The sequence below is a fragment of the Loxodonta africana genome, chromosome 20 (assembly GCF_030014295.1).
Source record: "Loxodonta africana isolate mLoxAfr1 chromosome 20, mLoxAfr1.hap2, whole genome shotgun sequence".
NCBI classification, from domain to species: domain Eukaryota; kingdom Metazoa; phylum Chordata; class Mammalia; order Proboscidea; family Elephantidae; genus Loxodonta; species Loxodonta africana.
In genome coordinates this window covers 23,952,302-23,971,525 of record NC_087361.1, presented here as the reverse complement: position 1 = coordinate 23,971,525, position 19,224 = coordinate 23,952,302, and positions in this window count along the sequence as shown.

Here is a 19,224-nt window from a genome sequence, read left to right as displayed (position 1 = left end):
TGTGGCCTAATTCACTCAAGGTTGCATGGTTCCATAGCGATAGTCCTGGAATGTGCTGGTACTTTGGTCTTTCTGTTATATTATATTGCACAACAGTTTGGAAGATAACTCATGAATTTAGCAAACTAGAATGAGAATTTTAAAGATTTATGTAGGACAACCCATCTAAATTGTGAACCAAATCTTTCTGTTGGTGCTTTAGATATGATAGTATTCTCTAGAGATTAGCCTGGGTATATTTTTTTTTTACTGAGAAGAAATTAAGCATTATCTTATAATAGGGATTATTTCCAATCTAGTCTTCTCCTGCATATTATTGATGTTGTTGAGCTCCATCCAGTCAGTTTGGACTCATAGCAACTGTGTGTACTACAGAACAAAACACTGCCCAGTCCTGCACTATTCTCATAATTGTTGCTATGTTTGAACTCATTGTTGGAGCTTCCATGTCAATCCATCTCGTTGAGGGTCTTCCTCTTTTTCAAAGACCCTCTACCTTACCAACCATGATGTCCTTCTCCAGAGACTGGTCCCTCCTGACAAGATGTCCAAAGTATGTGAGACAAAATCTCGCCATCTTTGCGTCTAAGGTGCGTTATGCATGTACTTCTTCCAAGACAGATTTGTTCTTTCTTCTGGCAGTCCATGGCATATTCAATATTCCTCACCAAAACCATAATTCAAATGCGTCAATTCTTCTTCCGTCTTCCTTATTCATTGTCCAGCTTTCACATTATTAAATTGTATTTACTCAACATCCTCATATCTTTCTACCTGATTTACTTCCAAAGAAGAATTGGCAATTATCTGACGAATTTAATGAATGTATGAAGTCAATCTGGATAATTAAGAAAAATAAAATACTTTTTCCATAAACTCAGGAAGGGGGTGCTGATTTAATTGCTTTTTGCATTTTGAGTTTTCATTTAACTCTGCAGTTTTCTTTTTTTTCCCCAAAGTTGAAAAGAAAAAAGGTACTTAAACACTCCAAAAAAATTGAACTTTGGTGTATGGAATGAGTCAGTGGGTCTTACTCATTAGGTATACGAGGGTAGGTTAATCTTCTGTAGATAACCAAATAATTCAAGGAAAATATAAACCATTAAAGAAAAGTTCACACTACTTAGGAACGAACTATTTGTGTTATTTCTGTCTATACTACTTACAACCTTTTACAACTTCTCACTTTTTTTCCTTAATTTTGCACTTCATGGCTGTTTTTTAAGAGTGATTTTAGCACTGCAGTGAGCTGAACTGAAAGGAACAACAGAGCTTCAACTTAGTCTTCAGCTCTAACCAATATTATCAAAATAGTGTGATTTGCCTTTAATGAAAATCTCCTTTTTGGCAAAAGCTCAGGAAATAGATGATTAGTGTGCAACCTATTAATACACGTGTCCTTCATTCCACATATTCAAGACTGAACACAAACAAGACCCTTAAGGAGCGACCATCTCTGGGTTTTTGTCTAAGCTTTCAAAAAGAATTTGTCTGCGATGACTTAATAATTCATCTTAAACAGTTTAAAAGCAACGAACTTAAGAACTGACTGAGATTCTGGCCTTTTTCTCACTGAGATTCAGGCCTCTAAAATGTAGTAAGAGATCTAAAGAAGCAGCCTAGAGTGTTTAATATTTGGCATTTTTTAGTTAGTCACTCAGTGAAGCTCTTGCTGAGCGCTGCGGCTGCGTCCTGCCCGCCACCGTAAGCATCTTTGCACCGAATAGCAAATCTCCTGTTGCGGAACGCAAGGTACATCTTCGTCGCTGATACCTAAGCAGATTCGTTTGCTGCAGTAGCAATAGCAGCAGCATCTGAAAACTTAGATCCCCTTTACATCACAGTTGGAGTCCTGTCCACACCTTCACCTAATATAGCTCACGTCTCAGATGTTCTATCCAACGATGTATTCTAACTGAACACACTCTAACATGCAACCTGGAAACATCCTGAAGTTGAGGTCTTCAGCTTTCCAGATTACAGGTTGGTTCCTATTGCACTAATCATATCTCTTTGCTACAGCTGTTAAACAAAGAACATCTGCTAGGTACGGATTGCTTTAGAGCATCTTCTGAGTCTCTTTGTGGACAACCTGCTCTCTTTGCCCTATAGTTGTAGAACCTGAGTAGTGTTGTAGGGGAAAAAACAGCACAAAGTTTAGTAAAAGCAAAAAGGAAGTTTTATTTGGCATATACTCAAAAAGACAAAAGTTGAGAAGCAGAGAAGCATGCTGCCAGAGCTAATGTCTGCCCGAGACCAAGGAACCTTACAGAGTCATCACTCTATATTAACATTACAAACGGGCAAAGCCGTTGAAAGCTTCGCCTTTTCACAGATTGGCTAGAAGCTGTCATCCTACATTTTGAATTGTCTTTCTTAACAGTCATTGGTACAGGTTTTAGTGAGACAGTCGGGAGGGTCTTCATTGGCCCAACAAATTTCTATTCACTAAATGTTAATAGAAAAAGATAAGAGTGGAAAGTCTTTTGTGTTCTGGCTTCTGTGAAAGGTTCCCTAAAGATATTTTCCAAGACTGTCTTAGCCATTATCCCTATACCTCAGGGCCCAGTCGATGTGTCCTTGTAAGTCCAGCTCTAGCTGGGTCACATTCTCCATGCTCAAGGACAGGGAATAATGACTCTAATATTACTTCCTAAATCAGTAGAGAATGGAGACGTTTCTAATCTCCTCTGTTAAGATGGTAGAAGTAACCTAAGACTCTCTCTGTGGCTGTCATCTACAAGATTTGTTACAAATCACTGAGTACAAGTGTAAAATCCAAGTGGTAAATATCTTATATTCTGAGGAAATTACTGTGTTCTATTTTTTTTTTTTTTATTACTAAGCTTTGGGAAAAAATCAATCGCTGAAACCCCTATGGAGCACAGTTGTAATGTGACATACACGCACTTACCACGAGTTGGAATCAACCCGATGGCAACTGGTTGGTTTATTTTGGAAGTTATAAATCTTAGCTTCCTCTGGAAGTGTCTGCACTACAACTTCCTGACTAAGAAGTCATAACCACACAGTCCTATATTTATAGGGGACAAATCATGGCAGAGAACATGAAATAAATGCTAATAATAATCGGAAGTCATTATCCATAATAATTCAGATAATGTTTACTCAGTACTAAATATCAAGCATTATGTTTAGTATTTTATACTTATTTAATATCTTATTAAATAAGATATCTTAGTATCTAAAAAAAAAAAAAGGAAAAAAAATTTTTCCTTTTTATATGCTGCCCAAGAACAAGGACACCTTCACCAATAGAAACCAGATGGACTGGGAAATAGAAATTTAATCTATAAAGATTTATACGAGATCATCTTTGGATGGCACAAAGGATCCAGAGGTGGTAGAGCAGACAAAGTTATTTTTCAATAACAGGAATTCCTTTCTATGATAAAGGATCTTGGACAGGTAGGTACAAGGTGAAACTCAGTTCTGGGTGAGCCAACCTGTGCGCTGTGGGACTCGTGCTCTGTACAAAAAAACCTGTTCCGGCCCTCGCAGCACTGGAGACCTGGTCCACAGCTGGAAAAATGTCACCCTCCGAGAAGCACTCAAGTTTCTGGGTCATTCAGAACCGGTGTGGGGAGTTCCTGATAGACTGCAGCTGAAGAAACGCTGTTCACAGGGCTGTAAAACGTTCATTTGGAGGAAAAAAAAAAAAAAGATTTAAGACCAGGAACAGAAAAGGTCAAGTATTTCCACGTCAAAATATTGGAGATGTATCCTAAGACATCTCCAGGGTAAAGCACTGGCCCTGCCATGGCCACCCTGACTCCAATATCCTTCCTATCTCCCTTTTCTTCTTGCCCCCAGGGCAGATTCTTTGTTTAGGGTCAAGCCTGCTTTGCGAAATCGTGGGTAAACTCATCTCTGAGCCCACCCAGTGGCTGGGTTCACTAGTTCACTGCCCAAGGCTGCTGCGAAACTCTACTCTTCGCTTCCCCCGCCTGACCTCACCTCATGCCTAGCCACCAAACCAAATAAAAAGAGCCAGTGGAATGGAGACGCACATGAAAAGGAAAAGGGGACTAAGACACTTTATTTTAGATGCTTTCAGAAAGATTTTTCACGTCATTTCCAGATTTCATGAACAGATAATCTCCAAGGTATCACACTCAAGTTAAAGCGACGGGACTTTTTCCCTCCCCCGTCCTTCTACACGCCTCAGTGGAAAGGGAGGGAGGAGATAAGACAGAGGGAGGGGGAATAGTGAGATAAGCCAGACGAGAAGGGGGTGCTGAAGGAAGGAAGAGATGAAGGCAAGAAGAGAGAAGTGCTAGGGGTGGTGGAGAGCTCCGGGCGCCCGCCCCGCGCGCTGCGGATCCGACTGGACTCTGTGGCCGAATCCCATAGCGCGCAGCCATCTCGGGGTCCCCAGAACAGCCGGGACGCGCCGCTCTCCGCCCGGCCGCAGCCGGTGCCCCGCATGGCAGCCCCTGCCCGCTCGCGCCCCGCGCCCGGGGGCACCTCTTTCGCTCGGAACAGCCGCAGGGGAGCGCTCCGGGTGAGTGTGCGGATCTGCGGCAAGCAGTGGAGAGCGCGCCGCACCCGCGGCTGGCGCGCTGGTGGGGAAGGGGCGCCTTTGCGCTCGTCCTGACCGCTGGGAAGTCCTGCGGCGCTGACGCCGAATTCCTTTCCAGACACTTTCTGGGGGCGAACAAGTAGCCCTGACATTCAAGAATTGCCCTTTTCTACTCCACCTGCAACCCCTGAGCCCCGAGTGCGAAGTTGGCGGGGAGAGGGCGTAGTACTGGGCGGAGCAGGTGATCCAGGATGGGAGGGAGGGTCCCGGGCCCGGCTCAAGGGCGCGGGGCGGCGGTGCAAGCCGGCGACAGCTCACTTAGGGCGCAGGCTCCCGGCGCTTCCTGCCTGGCGGATGGAAAGAGACAGGAGACGGGCCAGAATCCGGAATGTGGGGACGGGAGAGTCTTTGAATCGGTTCCTTGCTGGGATCTGGGGAGGATTCAGAAGTAAGCAACCAGATAATTGTGAGGAGCCGGGAGTGCCCCTAGAACGGAAATGGGTTGCAGTATTGCAACTTGATTCCCCACGGGTACGAACCACTGAGGTAAAGGGGCAGGAAGCGCCCCCAGCCTCAGTGTGCTTGGGCTGCTGCAGACCTGCTCAGCGAAAGGTTGCTGGCTCCTTCCTGTTTGCTTGGGCGCTTGAGGAAAGGAGAAGGCGGGGGGCCCTTGGGGCCGGCAGAGTGGGGATTCGAATGGGCAGGTTTCGTGTCTCCGAAGGGGCTGGAAAGCTGCATCTGTGTGCTTAGAAAGTTAAGGAATGAAATAAAGGAGATGGTGAGAAAGAATCCATATCGAGATTGGCATTTTATATGTCTTAAAATGCTGGACTTGGTTTGGAGGGTTATTTCAGTTTGCACAAAAGACCCCTTAATAGGGCAACTGAATGGGTACAGAACGCGCGCTACCGCACACTCTGAAAGAAACCTCTAGAAGACTTTGATTACTAGGATGTAAACGATTTCCCCGGACACCTGGACAAATGTAATAGGCTGATTTGTTAAGTGAACATTTAAGATAACATAAGCAAGTGGCAAGCGCCTGCCCCCTTTTTTTTCTGGAATACCTATGCCATCATTGTAGCTTGATTAAATTTTAGTGTTATGCCAAAAACAAGGAGCGCTGGTGGCGCAGTGTCTAAATCACTCGGCTGCGAATTGAAAGGTCGTCTGAACTGGTGGATTGCTGGACTACCACGGCAATGAGGTTGGTTTTTTATGCCAAAAACCAGGAAAATGAAACAAATTCAAAATAGGTTTTCCTCTGGTTCCGTTTAAAATTTTTTGAATTTTCATTTGGTAATCAGTAATCTCATGAAACTTCAGTTTGACAGCATTTGTCTATGTGTTGTGAGAGGCGAACTTGACTAGGCTGCCTTTCATTGCTGGAGTTGACCTGCAATAGCAAAGCAAACCTAAGGACAACTAGTGTTAGCCATCCCCTGGTTTACAAACGCTATTCGTCCTCCTCTCGCCTCTCTTCCCTCTCCTCAGAGTCACAAGCAGGTCCAAGTATCACCACTTTGTGTTTCCTACCAAGAAAGTGTAGCTCTTGCCACTCACCCCCCATTCAAATCTGTACAAGGTCAGTCTATAATGAAAGTCGTACTTAAACGGTGCCAAATAGAAATGGTTTTTTATGCTTTGACTAGAATGTTCATTGAGGAACAAACTGGGATGTTTTTAGAATAAGTGTTATGCTTACCTAATATTAGCTTAGGACTTCCCAGATTAAAAAAAAAAAAAAATTCTAGCAAGAAATTTTAGTGTATTTTCAACATTCCCTTTAGTGAGTATGAGTTATTTTGTTCAAGGATCAGCCTAGGCTAATTATAGAGCTAATGGGCTTGAGTTATATCCAGGGATTGTTTGCCTTCAACAGTATACCAGAACCAAAAACCAAACCCATTGCTGTCTAGTCCATGCCGACTCATAGCGACCCCGTAGGACAGAGTAGAACTCTCCTATAAGGTTTCCAAGGAGTGCCTGGTGAATTCAAACTGCTGACCTTTTGGTTAACAGCTGTAGCTCTTAAAACGCTATGTCACCAGGGTTTCCTCAACGATATACAAAGATCTCTATTTGTTGGAATGAAGACTTTAGAGAATAATGCAGTTTTTGCCACCTTGCCTCATTATCTGAGTTTTATAGATGACTACCTTGAGCAACAGCACCTTTATAAAGGCAGCTTTCTCATTTTTTTTTTTTGTATAAATAAATGTTTTCCTTGGCTAGTTTTATAAAGTACTTAGGCTGATTGTTCTTAAAGACTACCACAAAATTGCTAATAAGAATAGTATATCAAACCTGCCTTATGAAAAAGTTTAAAATCAGACACATGTCTTTCTTTCAAAGACTCCCCAAATCGTTACTTACTTCTTAATTGGAAATGAGAGAAGCGATAATTGAATTTTCTTATCTAGTAAATGTGAATTCTTTTGAATTTGTCTGTTAGTGAAATCATTTCAAGGATTTTTGAAGGACATTTTAGTACGTGAAAAGTCATAATAGAATTCTCTTTTTACCCGATTAAGTGGTGGGAAGGATGCTGTTTTAGGCCTCCTGGTGCTACTGAAGTACTGTCGGTCCTTGGGTCATGGGTCCAGAGCCCCGTAAGGAAGCATTTGGAGTGATTCTGCAAAGAACCACAGCCCCTGCACCTGAAATGGGAAATTTTGCTTTTTTATTCCCTCAGCCTTACATTAGACAGTCAAGAAATACTAATTTCAGCTCTAAGAGTGAAGAACCCTTGAACTTCAGTAAGGAAACTCAGAATTGGTATCTGTAACAGAATTTATTACTTCGCTTGAAAAAGTATAAAGAAAAATATTGCAGAGCCTAGGAGTGAATGTAAATAGGCAAAGATAAAATGCGTGAGTGCACCATGAGTATTAAAAAGAGAGAACTGTATTTATCTTGATTGTATTTCTTCTTCAATTCCTTGGTAGTATTTCTTCTCTCAGAAGTAGTTTTAAAGTAGGCAAGAGTTGCAAATGAGAGGTTACAGCTTCCTTAAAATCACCCAGAATCTGCTCCGCATTGAAAATTCCTAACTAGAATATTCTGGCTGATAACCTTGTCCATTTTTCTTTTAGCTCCCTCATACCGTTCCTTATTCTTTCTACCCCTGTTCAGCCTCAAGAGATCCAGGTTCTGTTTTCTTAGTGTAACTCACCCCTCCTAACCTAATTGCCACCCTCATGCCTTTCCTTATCCAATCTGGATTACATCGTGTTGTGGTTGTTATTTGCTGTTGAGTCAGTTCTGACTTGTGGAGACCCCATGTGTGCAGCGTAGAACTGCTCCATAGGGTTTTCAAGGCTGCGACCTTTTGGAAGTAGATTGCCAACCATATGAACTAAAATTTCACCAACTGTATGATACAAAATCTCACCAACACTTCTAAAACTCTTTCCTCAGATTCTTATTCATTCATTCAACAAATATTTATTGAGAGTCTATTTGTGTCAGGCACTGTTCCAGGTCCTAGAGAGAAAGTAGGAAATACAACAGCTGCCTCCCATGGAGCTGATTTTCCAGGGAAAAGATAGATAATAAGCAGGTAAATAAATAAAGAGTCAAACAACTTCTGATAAATTCTATGAATAAAGTTTAAAAAGAAAGGTGTGTGGTAGAAATGACTTCAGGGCAGTCAGGGTAGATTTCTCTGAGGAAATAACATGTTGAAACCTGAATGATGAGACAAAGCCAGCTGTGTGAAAATCTGAGGAAAGAATGTTTCAAGCAGAGGGAGCGACAAGTGTGAAGGCCCTGCAGCAAAAAGAGGCTTACAAAATGTGGGAAACAAATAACAGATTAACATAAAAAGTGGTAAATGAGGCACACCACAAAGTGGAACAAGTTAAGGTCAGAGAAATAGGGCCTTTTAACCCATAATATAGAGTTTGTATTCTTTGTACAATGGGAAGCCATGAAAGCATTTTCAGCAGCGAAATGTTTTACGGAGACCCATCTCCTTGTTGTCAAGATTAGCTGTTGAAGGATAGGAAGGGAGCAGGGAGGCTGTTAGGAAGTTACTGGAGTTCACTAGCCTAGTTTTTTAACTACGTGATAGCAGTGGAGATGGTGAGAAGTGGCTGAATTCTGGGTGTATTTGATGATAGATCAGATGTGGTTGCTGACAGAAGAAAGGAATCAAGCCTCATGCCTAGATTTATGATGAGTGGATGAATGGAATGGAGCTATCACCATTTGTTATGGGGAAGGCTAGGAAGTAACAGTTAAATTTTGGGGAGCCTATTTTTTTTTTATTAGATATCCAGGTGTAGGTGTCACAGGGAAGTTGGATTAGAGCTCAGGGGAAAACTCAAAGTTAGACAGAAGAACTCTAGAATTGTCCAAACTTTGGGCATTGAAGAGTAAGAGACAGAAAAGGAAACTGAGAGAGAGCAGTCAGTGCAATGGGTCTGTTGTTGTTGTGTGCTATCAAGTGAATTCCAACATGTAGTGAATCTATAGGGCAGAGTAGAACTTCGCTATAGGGTTACCTAGGCTGAAATCTTTACAGGTGCAGATCGCCAGGCCTTTTCTTCTATGGAGCCGCTAGTGGGTTTGAACCACCGACCTGTCACCACCAACCTTTCAGTTAGGAGCAGAATGCATTGTGCCACCAGGGTCCCTGGCAATAGGGCTAGGAGGGTATACTGTCCTGGAAAACAACAGAAGAATGTCTTTAAAGAAAAAGAACATAATGATCAGCTGTATCTAATCCTCCTATAGTGACCCCTGATGAGATATGAGCAATCACCTTGGAATTTTATGTGATCTTTAAAAGAGCTGTATCGATGAAGTGGTGGGAAAGTAATGACTGATTAATAAGGATGGAACAGGTTGGTAATCTAGTGATTACAATCGTTGTTGTTAGTTGTCATCAAGTAGGCTTCCAGCTCATGTAGACAGAATGAAATACTGCCTCTCCTGCACCATCTTCACGATCCTTGGTATGTTTGAGTCCATTGTTTGGCAGCTCTTGTGTAGTGTCTTCCAGCCTAAGGGGCTCATCTTCCAGCAGCATATTGTACCATATTCTGTTGTGATTTATAAGTTCTTCATTGGCTAATTTTTGGAAATAGATCACCAGGACTTTCTTTATAGTTTATCTTAGTCTGGAAGCTCCACTGAAACTTGTCCACCATGGGTGGTATTTGACATACCAGTGGCATAGTTTCCAGCGTCATAGCAACACGCAAGCCACCACGGTACAGTAAACTGACAGACGGGTGGTGATTACGACGTTAGGGGTTTATTCTACAGATGTATTTGCACTTAGGTAAAATGATGTATGTTCAACGTTATTCATTGCAGCATTGTATGTAAGCAAACAATTGAAAACAACATAGATAGATAGTCTTCGATAGAAAATAAATAAAACATGTGCCTCCATTCAATGAAATACCAGCCAGCTGCTACAATGACTAAGGCAGGGTTCTATGTACTAATAGGAAAAAATCTTCAAAGTATCTTAAGCAAGAAGAGAAAATACCAATGCAGTGTGCATGGTAAATTATCATTAATTAAAACAAAAAAGAATCTATGTATGTATTTGCTTGCCTGTGAATAAAATATCTCAGGAAGTATATACAGGACAAAACAAACAAGAACTAGATAATAGTAGCTGCCTAAAAACAGGGAGAGAAATTGGTGACTAGGGTGCAGGAATGGACCAAGATCAACTGTTGCATATACATTTATATTTTTGAGCTTTGTACACATGCATTACCTTTTCAAAATGCTGAATAAAATTCCATATGTAAATCTAGAGAAAATATACATAATTTAAAATAGTGAGAGAAAGGAAAGGATGGAAGGTGAGGAAGAAGATACTCTTTGCCTGAGCTAAATCTTTCGAGAAGTTTTCAAGAAGAGATTTAAAGGTAGTTGGAGCAGTCGAGGGGATTTGTTTTTAAAATGGGAGCTATTAATGCCTGAATTAGACTAGTGGGGATGAACCAGACAGAAGGAAAAGTTGACTTAGAGTAAAGAGAGAGAGGACAACTGTGGGAATAAAATCCTTTATTACGAGCTTCTCGTTGTTGCGGTTGAATCAGTTCCGATGCATGGTGACCCCATGTATGCAGAGTAGAACTGCTCCGTAGAGTTTTCTAGGCTGTGACCTTTCGGAAACAGATCTTCTGAGGCTCCTCTGGGTGGGTTTGAACCACTAACCTTTTGACACTTAACCATTTGCATTACCCTCATAAAACCCATTGCCGTTGAGTCAATTCTGACTCAGAGCATCTACTGAGGGACTCCTTAATATGTGCTAGGAAGTGGGATTCTAGGTACTAGTGAAGGAAGGAATTAGCGTGACTGGGACTCGGAGCAGCGACAGTGCCTTTTTTCCTATGAACCCCTAGAAGTGTCTTAGTCCTTTGATGGGCCTCCTACATCCCTGAAGTGAAGTGTTGCCTGGGGCATTTGTACAGACTGTTCCAGTTGATGCTTCAGCAAAGACAAGGTACCTGATCTCACTTAGACTCAGCCTCTCATCTAATCTTTTCTTACCTTTGGCCAGCACCCTCTCTAGTCTCCCTTGGCAGCTGTTGGTTGCGCAGCTCGCCAACCTGCTCAAACCTCCCCCTGGCCCTGCTCCTTTACTCTCAGGATGCTGCTTCTTCACGGAGATTTCAGATGCTCTCAGGAATGAAGCTCCCTCACCACTTGGGACTTCTGTGTGTTTATCTGCTCAGCAAATCTCTTTCCCTCCAATCTCATATTCAAGCTGATCTCTCTCTGCTCTGGATCCCACAACTGCCCATTCTGCTGTGAACCTGGCTTCGTAAGTCATACTCTTCAACTCCTGCACCTTTAACCTCGTCTTTATTTCATGACTCTGTCATTTTAGTTTATTATCAAGATCACATCACTCTCATCCTTACAACAAGCTGACAAGCAGAAAAGCCTCTCTTGATCTTGTACCCCATTTCATTTTAGCTAGTATCCTATTCTTTCTCAGCTAGGTTCTGGAAAATTAAAAAAAAAAACCTAATTTGTATTTTCCTGTCACCATCTCCTCCCTCCCCATTAGTTCCTCTCCCAGTACAGTTGGCTTCCACCCCACCACCCTATGAAACTACTCTGGCAATGGCCCCCAAGTTATTAAGTCAGGAGCTGTTTACTGAGACCTTAGCTCAGTAAACTTTGTAGCATTTGACAAACCTGTTGCCACTGAGTTGATTTTGACTCATGGTAACCCCATATGTTACAGAGTAGAATTGTTTCAGATAGTTTTCTTGCCCCTAATGTTTACGGAAACAGATCACCAGGCATTTCTCCCACGGTGCTGCTGGTTGAGTTCAGACTGCCAACCTTTAGGTTAGTAGTCAACCATTTGTGCCACCCAGGGATCTTAGCATTTGTTTAATAATTAACCGCTCTTGCCTTCTCTTCCCTTGGACTTCAATACCTCTCTTCCTCTTGAAGTTTGTGGCAGCAGTCTCCTCATGCACTTTCTGTGTCTTTGAATTTTACTTCTCCATTCATTACTGTCTCTGTCTGTCTTCTGTCTTTTCAACTTCTGTTGTCGTTTGTCTCCTTTGGTCAGAGATCCTTTTGAGAGTCATAAAAACAAAATCAAACAAAAGAAGAAGCCGCCTATGTCTCTCTCGCCAGAAAAAAAAAAAAAATGCACAGCGATACAAATTTTTGGAGGTAATTTTAGGTATATAACAGACTAACTGAAGCCGTATCCATGGGACTTAGGAATTCTTCCTAGGGATTCTCGTAATTTCATCAATTTCTGTGGTTTCAGTTACCCCAAATGTGATGAAGAGTCCCAGATTCAGTTACTCCAAATCTCAGTTCTAGCATTGCCTGTCAGTGGTCCCCCTTTGATGTATCCAAGTCCCAACATGTACTGTAATACCTTCATGATTTTTCCATTCCTGCTCGCCACCTTATTTCTTCTTTACATAAATTCTCTTAGATCAGATCACTTTTTAAAATATAAATAAATAAAATAATTCATGGAAAAATCAATATCACTTGCTACAAATAAAAGATAACTGAGAATCTAGCACAAATATAGCAATGTTCTTAAATTTTAATTCCATATTTATTGGCAGCTGGAAACCCTGGTAGCACAGTAGTTAAGTGCTACAGCTGCTAACCAAGAGGTCGGCAGTTTAAATCCGCCAGTGCTCCTCGGGAACTATGGGGCAGCTCTACTCTGTCCTGTAGGGTCGCTATGAGTCGGAATCGACTCGATGGCAACGGGTTTAGTTTTTTTTTTTTGGATAGCCTTGAGCATGAAGCTGACTTTCTCTTTGCTTAAAAGGGAGATTGGCGGAAGTAAGAAAGGAATTTTCACCGAACTGAAACTATCTCTAAGGGTGAATCCGAAGGGAAAGAAAATCGACAGAGGAATAAATCGCTCACCATGTGATGCAGCGTTAGCTGATGCCACGACCTAGTGTAAGTACAGTCACGTCAAGATGCATCCCAACCACCTACCACCTGCTTTAATTCAGTATATCTGGCCTGGACTCTTTTTTGACCTTCCAAACTCATCTGCCTGAATCCAGCTTTGCCCCCATACAACCACCCTGCCAGATACCCTTCTACCTCAGTACTAAAGTCACTCCTGCTGTTTACCCTTCAGCCAAAGATTAGAAAGGCCCATAAAACAAACAGTAATACAAGTGCCAGGGACGAGGACGAGAATGCTGTAGGAGACAGGAAAGCTGGACTAAAAGCACCATTAAATCAGGGAAGTGAGGAACCCAAGGTCAAGAATGGGAGAGTGTTGACACGTCAGAGGGTTAGCAACCAATGTCACAAAACAATATGTGTATTAATTGTTTAATGAAAAACTAATTTGCTCTGTAAACCTTCATCTAAAGCACAATTAAAAAAAAAAATAGATCATTTTTCCCATACTGCCACCAAATGAATTTTAAGGATTAGTTCTATCCCATGTTTAAAATCCTTCGATGGCTCCCCATGTCTCATGGGAACTAGCCAAGCCGTGGAGCTAACACCATTCCAGGCCCCCCTTTATATGGGCTTTTGCTGCAACTTTACTTCCTGCCACTCCACCTTGCCCACCTGCCAGCTGAGCCCACCTTCAGCAAGAGGGAGCTATTCACACTTCTTTGAACACATGGGGTTTTCCTCTCTGTTGTGTATTCAACTCTGAATGTCCCTTCTTTCTGATCTGCCTTGCAAATTCTTATTCAACTGCCAAAATTCAGATGTATTTGTTTTTTTTTTTCTCTCTAAGAAAATCACCACCTTGACTTGACTAACTGTGAGCATTTTTCAAGCTTCCAGGCTATACTCAGCAGCCTGTTTGTATTTTATTTATTTACATTTTTCTTCTCTCCAGTTAAGCCCATAAGTCCTTGGAGGCAGAAATTGTTATTCGTCTCTGTATCCCCAAAATGAGTGAACCATTGTGCGTGGTACAAAGGACTTCAAAGGGAAGCTTCCTCACTCTCCCTTTGCCTACGGTAAGAGCACCTGTAAGCAAGCCATGTCATTGAACACCTCACAAATACCCTTTAGTGGAAGTGATTCTCTAAAAATCATCTAAAAAATTTCCCTTGCTGTATGCAGTGATGGCTCTCCTTATGGCATTTCAGTCTTTTAAAATGATAAAATTAAAAGACCAAAAAACCCAGAGACGCTTCCTATATAATCTTCTATACCCACAATATCCAAGACAGATGGCTATTTCTATTACATATTAAAAAACAGGCCTCAAGGGAGAAAGTTATATAACCTAACTTAGTAACCTGCTTTCATGTTCAGCTGTCTTTATTATTATTTTAACACAATATAAATTGACAATGCTGTAGTCATTTTTATTCTTTTTTGAAATGGACACTATGTGGTTACCATTTTTCTTGTATCTTTCATCTATTTCAAAGCAACGCCAACTAATATTTAACAAACCATCTCAGTTAAATCCAGAGTTATTGATGCCCATTCATCATTTGCAACTGGTTAACTTTCAACTTTATTGGTCATTGGCTCCGATTCTGTTCATATCTTTTCTCTCTTTCTGTATTAATCCCTCATCTTGAAAATAAGTATACATGAATGTATAAAACAGTCAAAGTTATATGCAAATACCTCTCCAAGCCTGTAACTCTTTTTCTTGAATAATGTTTATATCTTATACTTTATCTTTTGAGACAGTTGTGACATTTGGAAATACATAAAGTATGATTTTGTGTTCTAATTACCATGACAAGCAAGATTCCTGACTACTGCAGTAATAGGTAAAATAATTCCAGGAAAAGACTAATTTGCCACATACTTACTGTCTTAGGCTGGGTTCTCTAGAGAGGCTAAACCAGTAAACCAGTAAAGCATATAAATATATGTAAAGTTTTATATTAAGGAAATGGCTTACACGATTGTAGAGGCTGAAGTGTCCCAAGTCTATGGATTAGGATAGAGGCTTCTCTTGTTTCACATAGCCACAGGGGCTGGTGAACCCAAGATCAGCAGGTCGGAGAGCAAGGCTCCCACACTCAAACTGTGGAGATCGGCAGATCCCAAGATCTACAGCAAAGCTGATAGCTCAAGCCCCAAGAGCCAGAGGTCAGATGAACAAGAGGGAGCCGCAGGATCCAGAATAAGCAAAAAAAACAGAATTTCTGTTTATATTCGGATGCAGGCCATACCCCCTAGGAAACTCCCTTTCAACTGATTGGCTACTCATAGCAGATTCAATCATGGGAGTGATCACATGTAAACACTGAGAATCATGGCCCAGCCAAGTTGACACACAATCTTAACCATCACACTTATAAACAACATATGGTACAAGTAGCATAATTAATAGGATAGTCACATATTTTCATGTCTTTTTATTAGATAATGTTTGAAATAATAAGTACTTGGAAATTGGTCATTTCAAGATTCTGTCAACATTTCACCCATCACAGCTAAGAAGTTTATGATGATTTAGCTTAATTCTATACAAATTTTCCTTCTAAGGATATTTTCACATTTTCTTTTATTTATGTTTAATGGAGGGTCAAGGAACTTAAAAAAAAAAGTATAAAATTTTAGTTACAGAAATATTCCATATAAAAACCCCAAAACAAAACCCATTGTCATCAAGTTGTTTCTGACTCAAGCAACCCTGTAAGACAGAGTCGAACTACCCTGTAGGGTTTACAAGGAGTGGCTGGTGGATTCAAACTGCCTACCTTTTACTTAGTAGTGAAGCGCTTAACCACTGCCCCACCAGGGCTCCATATATAGATATAGATATAAATAGATGTAAAGAGTCACTGGGTGATAGGAGAAAACAATTAAGTGCCCTGTTGCTGAATGAAAGGTTAGGGTTTGAACCCACCCAGAGGCACTTCAGAAGAAAGTCCCAGTGACCTGCTTCCGAAAGGTCACAGCCATGAGAACGCTATGGAGCAGTTCTACTCTGTGCACATGGGGTTGCCATGAGTCGGAATCAACTCGACAATAGTACTGTATCATTCCTGTTAATGTTGCTAAACAAATGGTATATTATTGATTTGAATGTTCCTTTGTTCCAAAAGTTATTTTGAAAAGGTCATTTTAAGTGTCAAAGTTTTAGAGTTTTATGTTTAAATATTTTCAGTTGTTGCTTAGTTTTATTATCTTCTGGCCAGAAAATATGACCAGCATGATTTCTATCTGAGATTCTTAAGTAAGGTTTTTCTTTTTGGTTTATCATGTCCTTAATTTGTATTACGGTCCACTGTGTACTTGAAAAACAGTGAATTATGTGCTGGGTAAAACACCGAAGTTAAGTATTATTTTCAGCACTTCTGTATTCTTATTTTATATGATTGATCTACTATTAATTTATAGAGATACATTAAAGTCTACATCTACTACTGTATTTGTTTATTTCTCTTTGGATATCCACATTGTGATTCATGTATTCTGAGGCTTGGTTATTAGACACTTAAAGGTATATTGTTGCCAGGACTTCATTAGTGGCATGTACCATGTTTTATCTTTTTGTATTGAATTCATCCTACCTGAGGTTAGCAGTTTGAATCCACCAAGCACTCCTTGGAAACTCTGTGGGGCAGTTCTACTCTCTCCAATAGGGTTGCTATGAGTGGGAGTCAACGGCACTGGGTTTTGTTTTTGTTTTTGTTTTGTAATATTAGCCTTATTGTTCCTTCCTTCCTTTAGGTTTGTGTAAAGTTTTATTGGGCTGTGTCTTTTTTTAGGGGGGCGGGGATTCTCTTGTAAGTAAAATAGCATTGGATTTTATTTTTACCCGATTTGAGACCCAATCTGGATATTTTATTTCTTAGTAAAGGAGTTCATTTTATTTTTTGAATTAGTTACTATAAACATCAGGTTCCATTTTAGTTGATTCAAGATATTTTCTTGTTTCTTTTCTGTTTTGTCATCCCTTTTGTATTTGTTCACTGTCTTTTTTTATGCATCTGGTGATTTCTCGGCTTATTTGTACTTTTGGAGAAAAATCCATGTTTACTCAATTTGACTTATAGCCAACTGTGAGTTGACATAAATTCTCTCGGAAATTGGTGTAGAGATCACTGTTTGAAATCCTTGTCATTTCCAAGATCCAGCAGCCTGACTGGAGTGTGGAAGGAACAAGTCGTCCCAATGAAATCTTCTTTCATCAAAATGTCATCATGCACTCCATTTTATGATGCCGTCTTTGCCACAGTAAACTTCATTAGTGCCCGGTTCTATGCTTGGCCAGACCACACATTTCTGGATGTTAGTATGCCTCCAGGCTCCTAGCAGACTGCAGAAGTAGGAGATAATACTTCTCGTTGTTACTCAGACCTTTTTTTTGCTTCCATTCCTTGCTCCATTTATTTAGGGTGTGGTACTTTGGGTCCGTAAGCATCATCTTTACTCCCAGATACATAATTTTTCAAGAAGAAATTGAAAATTGATATTTCCACCCCTTATACCTTCCACCACCACTCATGTGTCAGTTTGTTGTACTGTGGTGGCTTGTGTGTTGCTGTGATGCTGGAAGCTATGCCACCAGTATTTCAAAGACCAGCAGGCTTACCCATGGTGGACAGGTTTCAGCGGAGCTTCCAGACTAAAACAGACTAGGAAGAAGGACCTAGTGATCTACTTCTTAAAAAATTGGCCAGTGAAAACCTTATGAATAGCAGTGAAACATTGTCTGACGTAGTGCCGGAAGATGATCCCTCAGCTTGGAAGGCACTCAAGATATGGACCAAGCAGCGTTTCCTTCTGTTGTACATAGAATTGCTATGAGTCGGAACCAACTTGACAGCATCTAATAACAACAATATGTCTTCCGTCAAACTGATTCATACTGTATCTAGTAGAAATAACTGAAAGTTTGGCCAGGAAGATGTCAGGTATCACAATGGCTCAGTTGTTTCTTCCTCTATAGGTTTATAAAGAATTTCAATATAAATTTGGTGCAAGTATGCAGACTTGCAGAGTGGTGACTTTTGATCCAGTGTATGTATCCTGTAAAGAAGGATAAATAGTAACTTTGTACACTTATCATATACAGAAAAAATAAGTTACTCATTATCTGACATCAGGACAACATAATAACCAGCTGCCATGGAGTCAGTTCCAACTCATGGCAGACCCATTATGTGTCAGAGTAGAACTGTGCTCCTTAGGGTTTTCAGTGGCTGATTTTTTCAGAAGTAAATTGCCAGGCCTTTCTTCCAAGGTGCCTCTGGGTGGACCTGAACCTCCAAACTTTCAGGTACCAGCCAAGCTCGTTAACTGTTTGTCATTAACTGGTATATAATAAACAAAGTCCGATCACTTGGGTGAGAGCAAGAGAAAGGTTTAATATTCTAAGGTTGTAAGAGCTGATAGAAGATCTATATTGGAGAGATAATGAATGCAATGTATGCATATGTTGGACAAGTGCCTCTTAAAATTAATAATTTATCCAGTACTCTGGATCGTTAGCTGCTTGAAGTGATTACCCATAGAGCTACTTGTGCTGTTCAGTTATTTTCAGGGCATTCAGTAGAGTTCCATTGTGAAAAGAAACGTTTTTACTGATAAGCACTCAAACTATTTGAATGCTGTAGTTCTTGGCATGACTACACATTGAAATTGCAATTTTGAAAAGGGACTAGGAAGGACAATAAGTAAATAAGGGGAAAAAAAAGAAACTTGAGAGTTTTATGTTTTAATAGTAGGATGCCTTTGAAGTATAAAGGACATGATAAAAATATTTCAAATATCAACAGATAACTCAGCACTAAAAGGTATATATAATGGCAAAGGGAAGAGATTACTGTTAAAATTATAAAAATATGCTATTAAAGGTTCTGGATGAAAGTGTCTTGGCTCGTGGTATGCTGGTCAATGTTTAACAACCAGGTGGGGAAGGGAGATGAAGAGCCCTGGTCTGTAGAGTTGTTAATTTCCATGGTGTAAGTTCTCCCAAGATGATCAGTTTTAAGCCATTATGTGAAGTCTGCACACAAAATTGAGAAGAAATGTCTTCAACAACTCTCATGAGCCAGTGGGAGCCAGCTCCAGCATTATACTGATATGACCTTTGAATAATTTGAAATGATTACTAGACTATGTAAGATCTAATCCGTATACAGAGAAGTTTAAGGGTACCTTGCTTTTGGTGGAACGTACTTTAACACAATGTAACAAATGAGACAATGTGGTACAGTTCAAAGTGGTTGAGACCATGGAATATGACA